This window comes from Nanorana parkeri, unplaced genomic scaffold (assembly GCF_000935625.1).
Source record: "Nanorana parkeri isolate BGI_ZX_2015 unplaced genomic scaffold, ASM93562v1 scaffold851, whole genome shotgun sequence".
In the NCBI taxonomy this organism is placed as follows: domain Eukaryota; kingdom Metazoa; phylum Chordata; class Amphibia; order Anura; family Dicroglossidae; genus Nanorana; species Nanorana parkeri.
The window spans coordinates 574917-588563 of NW_017307119.1; the positions used below are offsets into that span (position 1 = coordinate 574917).

The 13647-nt window shown below is 40.6% G+C and overlaps 1 protein-coding gene across 1 annotated transcript in view; it reads left to right on the forward strand.

The window, feature by feature from the left end:
• The first annotated feature begins 338 nt into the window (after positions 1 to 338).
• CORO6 (coronin 6) overlaps positions 339 to 13647 on the forward strand; it is a 68702-nt gene continuing 55393 nt past the window's right edge. Inside the window, exon 1 of the mRNA XM_018565480.1 lies at positions 339 to 517. The gene's annotated coding sequence lies outside the window, so the exon portion shown is untranslated. The remainder of the gene's footprint in view (positions 518 to 13647) is intronic.

Genomic DNA, 13647 nt, shown 5'->3' on the forward strand with positions numbered 1-13647 from the left:
AGCAAAGTTGGGTGCCTGGTGCCTCCTGTAAAGCATTGTACTGGGTCTGGTGCTCTATGGCCAGTTATAAATCTTATCTAAAGCATTTGTGATTACGCTTGAAAAAAAAATAAAAAATTGAAGGGACAATGCAGCCAGTCATAGAGGAAAAGGCACTACTCCTCCCTTTGTTGAACACTTCCCCTCCTCACCCCATCATTCTGTCTTTCAGCTGTTGGGTGTTGAGTTATTTTGCTTCAATGTTGATAGCAGCAGCTGTTACTGCAGCAGGAGCCTCCTGCATCACACATACATAGACACACACTAGAGTCTTTCGTCAATTTCTTTCTGAGTAGAGAGCGAGGCAGCTCAGCACTGGACAGAGGGAGTGCATGCTAGCAGTGCACAAAGCCACACACGCAGGCAACGAGGAGCTGAGAGCCCACCGCCACCGCTTGGGCTGAAGATAAGGAATATATCATTATCACTAATATTACTCCAAGTGCCCCAGGAGCTCTCATCTACATCTCTGGTCAAGGTAAGAGAAGCTTATCACTCATCATCTAGCCTGTGTATTCCAAAAAAAAACCTTCCTAGGGTGTCATGCTTTTTTTATCTCAGCAGGACAGGTCAAGACTGTCAGAATCTGACAGCTTCTTATATCTGAAAGGCAGTGCTGTAGGCTTGTCGCCAAAGACCATTCACCTCTTTATTTTCATGACTTGGGTGGAAGAGCTGTATGTAGAATTAATGAGCTTTTTCTCAGTTTTCTATGGCCCACCGGTCATAGGACCTGCAAGGGAATGCTCTGCTATTGCTATATTTGGAAAGTGACCTCTCCTCTCTGCAGCAAGCTGCCTCGTCTCCTTCTTTAGCTGCTGCAACATTCCCTGCTACAAAGCTTCTTTTTCATTCCACTAAAGCCCTAGGCACGACCGCCTTCTGGGTTTATTACATTTTTCTCATTACGCCAACCGATACATTAAGCTATTTACTAATTCTATTCTGATCTGTAAAGTTTCTTCCGTATGCCGGTACTATTTCTGTCATCGTCTTATCGAGTTACCAAGCTGCTTGTTATATATCAGGCTTTACTAGATGAGATTCATTTTTAACATTGTCCTTAAGGTCTGCTCATGTGGAGTGACTGTCACTCAATGAAAGCAGCCATATTGTCCTATCAATGACACACAAACACACCCCCCACACCCTCTCCTCTGTCTCCGATGGGGGGCTGGATGGTAATCTGAGTAATTTAATTTCCTGCTGAGCAGTTTGATGACAAGATTTGGATTTTGAAGTTTACTCTGATATATCTGCCAGGTGCTCCTTTTTTTTGGGGTACAGTAATCACTGTAAGGGAGCCTTATCCTGGACATATAAACTGCAAGATATTGAGCAATGTTGAATGCATTTAAATAATATATGTTAACGCAGGGCTAGGCAACCTTGGCACTCTAGTCGTGGTGAAACTGCTCATTCAATCATGACTCTGGGAGTTATGCTTGTGGCTGTCAGACTTGCAATGCCTCATGGGACTTGAGGTTCCACAACAGCTGGAGTGTCAAGGTTGCCTACACCTGTGTTAACGTGTCATGAGAATGCGACTGCATAGACCACAAGAAATGTGATGTAACCCATTGCAACCAGCCATCTCCTTGTACTGTTCTGACAACACTAATCTAGCATTAGGTGAAATATGGTTGTATTAACTGCACATCATGGTTCTTTTTACTGCCACAATAAATTAGACGGTATATTAGGGCCCATTAGCACTTCCACATCATGGTAATGTGCATGTTATCGCAACACACAGTAACATAATATGCGTTGTAGTGCCATTCATTTTGAATGGCATCCCAACACATGAAGGCAACACACCTGCATTGTAGTGTGCTGCAATGCGTGGTAGTGAGGTGCGTTGCATTACAAAAAAGGGTCATGAACAATTTTTACCTAGTTGGGGTACATTGGTAGCCCATTCATTTTTAATGGTCTGCTTTAAAGAAGAACTCCAGGAAAATCCAAAATGTACCCTTGCAGTGGGGCTACCTTTGCCCTGCAAGACTGAAGTGCTAGTTTTGCCTAGGGGGCTAAAATAAAACAGATATAGTCTTCTGATCCTCAGGGGCTGCTAGACCGGTACCCACAGCCTCTTCTCCCGTGGGCTCCAGCGGTCTAGAGACCGCTGACATCATCATGTCTTATGCAGGTCCATTGACTTGCATTAGACGTGAGGGACATTCCATAGGCCCTCCTTGCCATCTGGTCTTGAATTTTATTGTAATTATAATGTCTTCCTTATATTGTAAACTAAAGCACTGTGCAAACTGTTGGCGCTATATAAATCCTATATAATATTCATATTTGCCTTAGACGAAACGAGCATTTAACCCATGCTGTGTAGGGGGCAGCCTCAATGCACAGGTACGTTTTTGATTTTCCTGGAGTTCTTCTTTAACGCAACTCATGTTATCATGTGACATAGAATTAAATGGGCCTACATTTTCATATCTATGTATCAATAGAAGCCTGATTGATACTATTTGTTCATCATTTAAAATTCAATTAATTTTTGTAAATCACTTGCATTTAGGTTTAAAGTGTACCTAAAGCCAAACCTTTTTTATTTTGCATAGAGCAGGGAAAAGATAAATCCCCTGCTTTTTTTAATCATCTATGTTTAATTTGGGAGATTTCCGTTCACATCCTGTCGTTTAACCACCACAGGAAGTGAGAAGAAAACTCTCCAAAGTTGGCAGTTGTTGTGGCAACAAGTGCCCCCATTAAAAGATCTCTCCATCATTTATGTTCTGGTGGCAACTCAAGATTTGCCCATCAGTTTCCTTTCCAGTGATCTTTTTCACCGGGTCAAATAAAGGGGTGAATCTCAGCAGTGGAGAAACAAACTACAGTAAGAACCAATAGAGTTTTTTTTTTTATTTTTACCTACTCTATCCAAAACTAAAACAGCTTTGGGCTTCGATGCACTTTAATTGCTATTTTGGAGAGGGAATCAAATAGATCTATCTGTCCTATCTGTCCATCTCATGGAATTGCTATAGGTGTGTGTAGAGGTTTGTAAGGATTCTCACACTAACAAGCTGAACAAATGGAGAAAAATTTTTAAAAAGAGGTATAGTAGCTGGTTCATGTCTATTAGGAAAGACCGAAAGAATAAATGGAGTCTAGGCAGGCCATCCGGGGTTCACAGATGTTCTCAAAGATTGGGAAATTATGTCTCAGCAAGTCCTCATGATTAGTAATGCATTTTCCTCCTTGAAATATGCATCCTACAGGCTTTTATCATAATTTGTATTGCTCTACAAACACAATTGTAACATCTGGAAATGTATCTACTAATTGAAGTACTAATGATTCCTTTTTTTAAGGAAACCTGTCCTCTTTATTTCCTGCAAGCATGTTCTGGGTCTGTGACCCAGACGTTATTTAAGCCAGGCACCACCAGGCAAATTGTATTATTAAAAGGAGGTTAGCAAGGGCAGCACCCTTTTTTCTTTCAGAAACAGTTGCAATCTAAAACCCAACTGTACCTTTAGGAGTAAAATCTTCCCTTAGTCCAGCCTAATGAGTGGGATTGGTTGTGTGTTAGGCTATAACCCCCTTTAATCAAGCACAAACCTGTTTTCCTATATTCCTTCTGTCTATGTCAAGGCACTTCTGTGTGGTACCAAAATGGCTTTCATTCACCTAGACTAGAGGTGAGTTTGTCTGAGTTGCCCAAGCCCACTCCAAACTGTGACCGCCACTCTCCCCCTCCTGGCCCACCTAGTAGCGCCAGTTTCTATGGGGGCATTCTCTGCCCTTTTTTGACATATAGCTGCGGGGTATGTGCCCCTCCGCAACTGATTAGCCAGGAGGGGTGGCATTTACAGTTTGAAGCAGGCTTGGGTGAACTTAGGCTCATTACTAACTTAAGCCACCAGCCCCAGTACAGGCTGGCCTGGGGAAGAGGTGTTTATACAAATCCACAGATTTGCTGTATATGACATTACATAGGGATATTAAATAAGGACACGTCTATGTGAAATTCCACTTATTATTTAAAGCTGATATCCAGGCTACTGATTAATTATAACTATCACTGCCTGCCACCAAGTACAACAAAAATTAGTTATGGTTTTGTTCATTCACAAAAAGCAGCTATGCCGGGCACCCAGAAAAGGAATCAAACAAGTGATGCTGTCACTTCCTCCGACTGTGCAGCATACCTGGAACCAACTACAATTCCCATAATACATTGGGTATTATAGTTTTCAGTTAATGCTATTGTGGGTGAGTGAATTATAGCTCTTAATGGGGACAGATGTGACGGTGGAAGGAGCTTGCAGAGTGGCCACTGGTCTCATGGGACAGATACAGAGGAGAATGAGGCCTTGTTATGATGAATTCAAGTGGGGATTACTCGGTGACTAGATGACTGTTTGGAACAACAGTTATTGATTAATGATAATTAAGGAACTATTTATATATGTTCAACTTTAACAGTTTTAGTAGTAGTGTAGTAAATGGCTTATACTGCAAATAGTGGATATGTTGTCCCTTCCTTGGAGTGTTGCACAGAAGAAATATGTAAATGATTAAAAAACAATCTGTGTTGCTAGTGATTTGGCAAAGCAAAAAAAGAAAAAAAAAATCAATAGGGTGCTAAAAAATAGGGAGACTGCACTCTATTTAAGTGTTAGCTTCCTGGTTTGTTTGGGCTTTGCAACAAAGACAGAATTTTACCAACTGACTATTTTACAAAGCCAATTGCCACTCCTCAGTGATCCTCAATTTAAACTGCTGGATTCACCATGAGTTCTGACACCACAGACTATTTCCCACCTCTTTAATGTAGAGGCACCCACTGTTTGTTTCTGTTTCTTTTGCCAGAGGCGGGCTAAGTAGAGGATAGAGCTACCCACATCATTCAGAAAAGGATATACATCCAGGATTTTAAATCTTTAGATCAATCTTTCTCAATCTTTTTACCAAGGAGAAACCCTTGAAATAATTTTCAGTAACCCCTAATCAGTGGTAGTGATTAATGGAAGTGATATTTTTTAGATCTTTAGAGCAATCTTTCCCAAGCTTTTGACCAAGGAGAAACCCTTGAAATAATTTTAAGGTCTCCGGGAACCCCTGATAAAATGATTATAGTTAAAACACAAAGCATAACATATTCAGTATGTCATGGAAATAAATTTCCTCCATACCTTGATAGTCAATGGAAAATGTCCCCTTTTACTTTGGACTCTGCAGCACCCTGGTTGAGAAAGGATGCTTTAGAGCAGGGGTGTGAAACTCAATTTCATTGCGGGCTACATCAGCATTATGGTTACCCTCAAAGGACTGGTTGTATCTGTAAGATTATATAAATGTATTTACTCATTATCAAATTAAATAATTGCCCCTGCATTCAATTATTACTGGTTTTAGTAATAACTAGCTATGAAAGTAGAAGTCTAGGAAAAATAATGGCAAATAGTCTAATAGTACGAACTCTCAGGTGGCTGTGCAGGTTCTATGGTGTGCTGTGCAGACTCTCAGGTGTCTGTGCAGGTTCCCTGGTGTGCTGTGCAGACTCTCAGGTGTCTGTGCAGGTTCCCTGGTGTGCTGTGCGGACTCTCAGGTGTCTATGCAGGTTCTATGGTGGGCTGTGCAGACTCTCAGAGGGCTGTATGGGGTCTGTACTGGGCTGTGCGGGGTCTTGGGAGGGCTGTACGGTCTCACCAGGGGTCTCCGTTGGACCCAGTGGGTGCTGAGGGTATAGATTTTCGGCCAACGCTGTAAACAGGTGCCATGATACACAGGAAGGCTGCCAGGACCTGTTTAAAGTGTCGGCTTCAGTTTCAAAATTAAATGCTACAGGAGAGGTGCGAGGGCCGGATTCGGCTCGCAGGCCTTGTGTGTGACACATGTGCTTTAGAGCATCTAAAGCTTCAGAACACTGAGGGGCAAACATGAATGCCACTCATTGAATTGATTACATTCAGGTGATAAGAAGAGACATTTAAAATCATGGTGATAGAAATATTGTACATTTGCCTTCCTATTAGCTAAATATCTGTCACATTTGTGTGATGTTATTTAGGAATATTTCTGTCCAGGTTTACAGAAAATGTGCATACTGCAGACAGTAGTGAGGATGAAATATCTGGATTTCATTAGTGACTTATGTTAAAAAATAAAAAGAAGGGTAAGTTTATATGCTGTCCATAATAAATTGGAATATATAATGTTATATGCAGGTTCAAGTTCTTCAGATCTCTCACATCAGCCTCATTATCTGCTTACCTTGCAGATGCTAAATACTTACTCAGTGCTGGGCCTGAAATCTATTGAGAGAGAACGCATTACATAGACATTCTTTTTATTGCTTCGGGTTTTTGTAATGAGAACAAACAGTACTAAAGAAAAAAAAGTAATCCATAAAAGATTTTATTTTGCCAAAGAATATGAGAATATGAATTGCATATACTATACTGAATTATAAAGCAATCTTCATGCTGTTTCTCTGAAGAGTCCAGATAAGCATTTATGTAGATAGTGAATCCTGCCTTCATTTTTATTCATATACATTGAAATTATTTGTATGTGTATGTACAAGTTTAAGTTTCAAACCATTACTCAGCATTTTAATATTTCCTGGCCTTAAAAAGCCAAAAACAGGTTGTGGGCCTACTCACATAGCATATTTGCATGCTTCTAAACAAAAAAATTAGACAATCATATGTAAACTTATGACAACTCTGAGACGTGTTGTTTTCTTTATGCCCTGACATCATAGGCAGCAGCCAGACAGTGCTGCCGACAGCCATGTAGACAAGCCCCTGTAATGTACTTTGAAAAATATCCCTTCTCTATAACCAAGTACTAATTAAATCATAGATTACACCTATGGTGCCTATAGATGCGGGGTCACAGGATAGTACTTCTCTTATTTCAGAGTTTGCTTGCTAGTGCTGGACCTTCCCCTCCTAATACCCATAAGATATTACTCCAAAAAAAACCTGTAAGAATGGCCATACATGGGAAGATAGGTGGTTAGATATCCTGAAATATTTGTGCACTGTAAGAATTTGCCTGGATGTACCTGGTTAGGTTGACAAATGGATTTTGCACATGCTCTGTAAAGGCTAAGGGAGGACTGAGCTGGGGGCAGGGGAGTACTATTTAGATATGTTAAGCCCTGAGTGAAGATACTTTACCATTCAGACATTGATCAAAACAAGTCAGTGACACATGCTGGGCATTTGGAAAATGTCAAAAGGTGTGTCTCGACAAACCATGCTCTTTAAGAGCAACCTTTTTACTATTCCCACCAATCAATGAGGAACCATGAATGGTACACTATCTTAGCTTACAGAAGTCTGTCCCTTTTATGAAGGGGCTAGTTGGTTGTGTTTGTTCCCCAGAACAATGTTTCCAAGTCTAATAAAGACTTCTTTCCCTTTTCGCCATGGAAAAGTAAAAGAATGGCTATTGGGGGCAATGAGATTTTCCCACGTGTTCTTACACCTGCATGCATCTGATGAATAGAAGTACTTGCTACCACACCTCTGATGCTTAAATGCAAAATGTTGTATTGGTTGCCTTTGCCAGGTTGTTCATGGCCAGCTTTCACACTAGCTTGGTGTCCTACTATGACACAGGTCTACAGGTCTACAGGTCTAAAGGATTTTATTTCTTGTATGTCCTGCATCAACATCCAGCACAGACAGTTACCATGCACAGTTTGTACTGTCCTGTGAGTTTCTCTTGTTCTTGATTTTGGAAACAGTATGAAAAAAGGGAGATAAACATTTTGGAAAGTGGTAAATCACTCTTTGTTCTTCACGCATGATAGTGGCAGAGACAGACATGGTATGGTTTCCCACACAAAGCCTTGCAATCTTTCATTACAGTGCTATGCTGTTTACTTTCATGTGTTGCTAAATGGTATTGTCTCAATTTACTGACATGTCAAGAAATGTTCAAAGACCACAAAATGCATTTACTATGTCATTTTAGATCTAGATGATGGACTTCTGATTCTATACTCTTTTTACTGGGAGCCTAACTAAGCCTAACATCAATAGAGAAACTTTGATTGATGTTCTGTAATATTAAAAAAGTCAGGCCAAAGAGAAAGCAAACACATTTCTGTCTACAACAATCCCTCCATAATTTTCTCTTTTTGATTCATGCCAATGAAGTAATGAAAACCGTTCTACTAAAGAACAGCAATCTGAGTAAAGATAGAGGCTTATTTGTGCCACAGATTAGGGTAATAATCCAAGACTATCATCATAGTACACATTTGTCTTGAAATTAAATGTCCATCTACAGTCAGCATGCTGCAGCCTCTTGTGATCTCTTCTGCAGGGCAGTAAATTACTATAGAAATGGCCTCAATAAAGTGGGAGCTACAGACATTTCCAAGCTATGCTTTGAAGAGACAATATGTAGAATATACTTATAGCTAATGGCATACAGCAGACCCAAGTCTAATGAATGATGTTGGTTGGTTATTTTGGCCTTCGACCAAGTGCCTTTATACACATTGTTCCTATGGAGTCTAGTTTGGAATCTTCCTAATTAATCATTGATGCTCATACTGTGAGCTATATTTAACTATATTGTTCCTATTGGGAATGTTGAGTCATGAATACGTATTAAGGTCTGTAAATAAACACTTTTTTTGGCATTCATAAACATCATAAATACTATGTACACGAATAGTTCTGAAGCAGTTGTTCTTGGGGCTTGCAGGAATTCTAAGGACTTGCACACATGAATGTTTAAACCACTGAAGCTCACAGCACTGCACCATAACATCGTTGTAACAGCCCTCATTCATCTATGATGAACGCAGATTATAAGCCCCTTGCAGGATATGTTAATGTTACAGAAAATCATAGAGCACTTGAAGGCATGCCTATGGAAAATGTGGCTCCTGAGATACGATGCTGTGCTGTTTGTGGATTATAGCATACATTTACCATGGAAATACTAATCCAAGCACCAGACATGCATTGGGTGTTTACATGCCTTTTGTGTTTTGTCTGTTATCATGGAACGATAGCATGTTCATTTATTGGGAGGAATGAATGCCTACCCTTTGAAGATATCAAAATAGAGAGCATTTAAATCAACTTGCAGTGGGCTGTTATCATTTGGGCAACATAACTCTGTCCTCTATGCTTGGGGTTTGCCTGTACTGTTGCATTTGTGCTAACATTCATAAGCAAGAATAGGCTACATGTGCTGCACCAAAGAACCCTTTATATCAATTTAATACATTGTATACCAATATTTGTACACTGCAGGTTGCTGATAATAATTTTTGGTAAGAAATAATACACGTTCGTGCACATGTCATTTGGAGAAGAACATTTGAAAGTTGTATGACATTGAAAAGCTCAGCATCAGACACAAAATTGTATGCTAGGAAACACTTATCCCTGAAAAAAAACATTATAAAACATTTTGTAAGCGTACAGAAAATTCTAAGAGCATGGCTGTTCATATCAGAGCCCCTTCCATGCTCTGAACTCTAAATGGTGTCACTGTCTTTAGTGTGAAGTCATCGTCAGTAGGGAATTCTTGTCTCCCAAAATTAGAACATGTGCTCATTCCAGAGGCTCGTGTGGCAGAATTTGGTGTGAAGTATTGGCTGGGAACCAGTTTTGTCTGTCCTGTGAAAACCCTGCAGCAGTTCAGGGTTTCTACAGACCAGTATTGACACGGTCACATGATGAGGTTTTACTAAAGTTGAGAACCTTCATTAAAAAAAACTGTGACTATTCAGGGTTTCTACGGACCAATACTGACGCAGTCACGTAGTGAGGTTTTACTAAAGTTAAGAACCTTCATTCAAAAAAGTGTAAATATTAACTTGAATTATGCAGTTATGTGAGATGCAGATTCATGTTGACTTTGAATACCCAGTCATGGGCAGATTGAGTGCATATTTGAAGTAAATAATTACACAATTTTTTGAATGAAAATTCTCAACTTCTTTAGTAAATCTGCCTAATGTCTCATGCCTCAGTGAGGTTGCTTTTGTAGTGTAGTGAATGTGACTGACCAAACATTTTCTGGTGGAAAGTCTTCCAGGTCCATGCATTTTTAAAAGATTGCAATTGATTCTCCACCACAGAATGGTGTTAGCTTTGCCCACAAACAGGGCAGCAGAGTGGCTTATGTTAGCACTTCTACCTTGCAGCACTGGGGGTCCTTGGTTCAAATCCCGGTCAGGCCACGATCAGAAAGTAGTTTGCATGTTCTCCCAGTGCATGGTAGGTTTCCTCCAGGTACTCCGGTTTCCTCCCACACTCCAAAGACACAAAGAAAGGTTAATTGGCTAAATGTATGTGTCTAAATTGTATGTGTGTGCAATAGGGACCTTAGATTACAAGCTCTTTGAGGGCAGTTCGTCAGAATCCGAAATAACAAATTATTACATGCCGGAATCTTCAAAAAATATATTCCGGCATATATTCATTCGTTTTGTATGGGCATCCCCGGTGTTGGCGCCCATACATGCGTATGACTTCACCTGACGTCATACGCATGTATCTAAGGTCTAAGGTCCCTATTGCACACACATACCGTCATACTAGTATCGGTGCATCCCTACATGTCATGATTTTTAATGGAATACATACTACGAGTTGTTTTTGATAATGCAATCATAGCTTACTTGTAAAAAATCCTTTTAGGTAGTGCATGGGTGGGCAACTTCTGCCCTCCAGCTGTGCTTTAACTACAAATCCTATCATGCCTCTGGGAATCATGCCTGTGGCTATCAGCCTTCCAATGCATCTTGTAATTCCACAACAGTTAGAGGGCGGAAGTTGCCCACCCGTGATAAAGTGAGTGCTACCGTTTGTCTGCCCATCACGTTCAACAAATTCCTGGATTTCCAGAATGCTTTGCATCCCTTTCCCTGCTACATGATGTGATGCCATCTCAATTTCTGAAGATTACATAGCTCATCATGCATTGCTTCCAGCGAGCAATGATTGTTACATTGTGGGAAGTTCAGACATTGAGTTGTAGTTCAGAAGGCAGGCTCTGTGAGAGTGGTGATACAAGGAAGTGCATAATCACAGGCGCTGAGTGAAATTGTGGAGGTACATCCTAGGGGCATCTTCAAAAAGTAAGTTTACAAACTTCTAGATTATTTTGGTTATTAGGAGTGAGAAAGAACATATGGAGATACATATTATTATTTATTTATATTTCTGATTATACATACCCTTTAAGCAAGTTATGTTCTAGAATATTGGAGTTGTGTAGCTTGACAAAAGCAGTATCACTTTGTGGGCTAAAGGATTCAAATGGAGACAGTCATTATGTGTATCACCTGCAAAATCAAAAGCAGTTATATACCGAAAAAAAAGATTTAGTTGAGTGGAGAGTGGACCCAACATAGTAATATAGAGCAGCGGTCGCCAACCGGTTGTCCGTGGACCACTGGTGGTCCAGGAAAAAATTTTGGTGGTCACCGAGCCCCTCTGATGCTGTGCAGGCTGGGCCATCGGCACGGAGGCTCCGGGGCTGCCTCTCACTGACTCAAGCAGCGGCTGTCACAAGGAATGCGCGGCTCTCAGTACAGTGCGAGCTCTGCAAGAGGCGGGGCATCTCGTCAGTCCCCGGACTGAGTAGCTTGCAGGACATAGAAAAAGTAGGGAGAAGCCAGGTAATAGTGGCACAGTGTGGGGGAAGGGGAGGCATGAGGGTGGTTGGGGGCAGTGCTGAAGCTAGGGGGGGCATGTGCCCCGGGCTCCGCCAGGAGGGCCAGTGGCAGATTCGATAGAGGGGGAAACAATATTATTACTGGGCCTGGGCGGGCGGCTCTGCTCGCTCCCTCCCTCCACCAGCACTTCCACTCCTGCAGGCACACCCACACGTATGTATGTATGTATGTGTGTATATATACTGTATGTATGTGTGTATAGATATATCTATACACACACACATATGAGAATAGATTTATATATGAGGAAACAAAAAATATGAGAATATATACATTTTTTAAAATTCATATTAGTGGTCCACGGGATTTAAAATTATGAATTTAGTAGTCCAAGAGGTCCGAAAGGTTGGCGACCGCTGATGTGGGTTTAAGGCTGCCCCATTTACACCTGCAAATAGAGCCAATTGCATGAGTCTCATGAATTCCTCCATGGCACTCATGCCATTTCCTGTGGGCAGGAGGCGCGGTATAATCCAATGACAGCTGCAGGTATGAATGGGGCCTAAATGTTCTACATACATCTATATCTAGACAAAGTTTTGTCTTCTGTAATTATCCTGATATCATTTCTCACACAGTACCAAAATACCTTCCACATTAATATTTCAAGACCACATCATCTATCTCATCATCCGCTAATGTCTTGTGATTTATCCACTCAGTCAAGTTGACTATTTTAAATTTAGCAGACCTCACAAGAGGGAAGCAGGACACATTTTCTGGTAATGATTCTCTTTCAATACATGTGTCATATAATGGCTGCAAGACACTCGACTTTTGTTTACTTGTCTTCAAAATAGAATTTAACAGCAAATTGATAACTTTCTGTTACATGTTTTAAAGGAATGTTTCCGTTTCATTGTTAAAATCCAAACACACCATCTTCTTAGAGGGTCCATTCACACCTACAAGTGCATATTGCATTTGTCAATTCATTTCCTTTGGACCCTTAATGAGCTCCAAGACACCAATAATGCACCTAAGCCATGTTTGGTCGATGCAGGGCACCACAGCGCATGTGTAGTCACATGTTTTGCATTGTGGTGAGTTTTAAGGGAAAGCGTTGTTTAACGCATTGACTTGCATTGAAGACCCATTAAAAATTAATGGGATGGCCCCTCAAAATCCATATACCATGTGAATGTGTAGGTGTGAATCCAGCCTCCACTTGGCATACACTTATCAGAATACAATATTTTTTGTGATGGTGTAAGGCCTTTGGAATTGGCGAGGTTGTAGGAAAATCTCTGTGAGAGCTAATGAGTAGCAATGTCCTCTGACTACTATAGTGGTTTGCAGGATCCCCGAGGGCTGACCAAGTATATCATATGTATACTTGTACATTGGGCCAAGCTGGATCAATGTCAGTATGCAGAATACTTTATACCCGGAGTTCAGCTTTAAAGTTTGAGTTTGGACACCCTAATTCAAGCAAAAATAGAGGATATTGTTAAGTTTGAACCCTACTGCAACATTTCTCAGTGAGAATTTCAGTGGGAATGGGAATATGTTTTTGAGGGTTTTCAGTTATTCTTCATGAAATGTTTCACCATTCATCCAGTTGGCTCCTTAAATGTAATTCCTCAGTATTTAAATTGTTATTATGGGTAGTGTACCATAATCCAATGTCATGCACCTGAGGCAGGCAATGACAGGAGTACAGAACTGTAATTTCAGTTAGATATGTGCCTCACAGATTTGTACTGGAGTTACATAACTGGAAGTGTGAAGCAGATGGTGTAGAGGTGTTTGGTCAGCATAGTATATTGCTGGCAGGTGATGCCCAAGGCATTGGCATCACAGGTATTTATACCAGATTGTCTCAATATGACAGAGAAAACAGATGGTTTGGTAAAGATCAGTTATGTCCAAAATATTTTAATTTCTGTTCTCCGAAAGTTCCCTAATAAATATCTGTT